We start from the raw sequence: 2749 nt of genomic DNA, 5'->3' as shown, positions 1-2749 counted from the left end.
AAATAATAATGTAATATGTATATATATATATATATATATATATATATATATATATATATATATATATATATATATATTATATTATTTTTTTTTTTTTTTTTTTTTTTTTTTTTTTTTTTTTTTTTTTTTTTTTTTGTCATCTTCGCGATAGACTTACCGGGGTATTGGAAGGAACGTTATGAAATATTTTCGCTAATGAGATTCAGTGGAGCCTAAGTTTAAAAAGGATTTTTTTTCCTTTATGCTGTCTGTGATGTCGAAGGAAGCTGGAGGAAATACAAGATAGTTGTTTCAAGTCCGTCATAATCATAATCAGGTGTGGCTATGTGTTGTTCTCTCTTTTTCTTCTCTCTTCTCTCTTTCTTTGTCTCTGTCTCTGTCTCTCTCTCTCTCTCTCTCTCTCTCCCTTTTTTTCTTTCTTTTCTCTCTCTTCTCTCTCTCTCTCTCTCCCCTCCTCTCTCTCTCTCTCTCTCTCTCTCTCTATCTATCTATCTATCTGTCTCTCTCTCTCTCTTTCTCTCTCGCTCTCTCTCTCTATCTCTCTCTCTTTCTCTCTCTCTCTGTCTGCAATACTGAAAATTGTACAGCAATAAATAATACTCGGGATGATAGATGTAAGAAAAATATATCCCCGGTGATCATGTTCGAGAAATTCCATTACCACGGAGACATTATGCAGGTCATTTGCATACGATACTTTCTCCATTGTCAATATCAAGATTGCAACGAGAACGATAAGATCTTGTTTTTTGTTGTTGTTGTTGTTTTTAACTTGCATTTTTTTTCTCTCTCTCTCTCTTTTGGCTTACGAAAGCAGAAAGGATTGAAGCTTGTGGGAATGAGAGATGCAAAACATGACTCCCACGGACACGGACATGACACCGAAATGCGCAGGACATGACAATGAAAGATGCAGGACATGACACGGAGGGGCGCGCAGGACGCCAGAACCATCATCCACCGGATAGCGTAACCCCCCGCCCCCCCCCCCCCGGCTTGCATCACTCCTCCCCCGTCGCTGCCTCATACCCCCTCATACTCCGTTTTGTCCCTCATACTCCCTCCGTTCCCACTTATAATCCCTTTATAACCCCGTCGCACACCCTGATACTTGTTCGTGTACCCTAATACCCATGCGTACCCCTTCATACCCCTCATATTCTCTTCTTCCCTACTCATAATCCCTCATACTCTCCTCGTACTTCGTTATACTGCCCTCATGGCTCTCATAAACCTCATGCTCTTCATACTCCCTCATACTTTCCTTGTTTCCCCTTATACAGCCCTCTTTGTACTCCCTCCTACCCCCTCGCACCCCTCCCCTCGTGTCTTGCCTTCCTCCTTCCCACTCCTCCCTCTCCCCCTCCCCCTCTCCTCCTCCTCCTCCTCCTCCTCCTCCTCCCCTCTTCTTCCTTCTCCTCCTCTCTCCTCCTCCTTCCTTCCTTCCTTCTTTCCTTCCCCCTCCACTCCTCTCCCTCCCTCTCCTCCCCCCTCCCATTCCTCCTACCCCTCTTCCTCCCCCCTCCCATTCCTCCTCCTCCTCCTCCCCCCTCCCCCTTCCTTCCTTCCCCTTCCCCTTCCCTCCTTCCCCTCCTCCTTCCCCCTAGTCCTCACCCTCTTGCGTTGCGAAGAGCCTTATCAAACATCACTTTCATCCCAGAGCGAGCCTCGACGCCCCAAGCACGAGGCGAGGGACATGGGTTTTAATGCTACGTGTTAATCCGTAAACTATTATTACCTCTTCCGGTGCCAAGTTATTGTGAAATATGGCGGTCGGGGAAATAATTGGCATGAAACGATATTTCTTCTTCTCCTTTTTCTTTTTCTTCTTCTTCTTCTTCTTCTCTTCTTCTTCTTCTCTTCTTCTTCTTCTTCTTCTTCTTCTTCTTCTTTTTTTCTTCTTCTTCTTCTTCTCCTTCTTCTTCTTCTTCTTCTTCTTCTCCTTCTTCTTCTTCTTCTTCATCATCATCTTCTTCTTCTTCTTTCTTCTTAAAGAGAAGAGAATGAAAAGGTTCTAAGAAACCCAGAAAAAGATGTTAATTCAGGAAGAAGCGAGGGAAGGGGAAGAGGGAGGAGAAGGAGCAAAGGAAGGGAGGGGATAGGGGGAGGAAGGGAGGGGAGGAGGAGGAGAAGGGAAGGGGAAAGGGAGGAGGGGGAAGGGAGGGGAGGAGGAGGAGGGGGAGAGAGGGGAGAAGGGGGAAAGGAAGGGAGGAGAGAAGGGGAGAGGAAGGGAAGGGAGAAGGGGAAAGGGAGGGGAGAAGGGAGAGGGGAAAGGTCGGGAGGAGGGGAGAAGGGAAGGGGGAAGGGGGAGAGGAAAGGAGGGGAGGAGGAGGGGGAAGGAAGGGGAGGGGGGGAGGGGAAGGGAAAAGAGAAGGGAGAGAGGAAGGGAAGAAAGAAGGGTTGAGGAAAGGAGGGGAGGAGGAGGCGGAAGGGGAGTGGAGGAGGGGGAGGGGAAAGGAAGGGGGAAGGGGGGGTTTCTGGTCACCCAGCCTCAGCAACCGGTCGGCCTCGCTGCTCCGAGGCATGATATATCACTTGCTATCAAGAATACAACGTCGACTTTGCCTTGTTTTTGTTCCTCGGAATATGCTAATTCGGAAAGACATATTATGGCGCAGGAGGGGATTTAGCCGAGCACTGATAGGTCATCATCTGTTTGATTAACATAATGTCCCCCAGAGACAACACGCATAATGATGAACCAGATGTTTCTTTGTAATAAAAAAAAACAGATAGATGAATAATATGA

The sequence above is a fragment of the Penaeus monodon genome, chromosome 39, assembly GCF_015228065.2.
Source record: "Penaeus monodon isolate SGIC_2016 chromosome 39, NSTDA_Pmon_1, whole genome shotgun sequence".
Classification (NCBI taxonomy): Eukaryota; Metazoa; Arthropoda; class Malacostraca; order Decapoda; family Penaeidae; genus Penaeus; species Penaeus monodon.
This window is presented reverse-complemented; position numbering follows the sequence as displayed.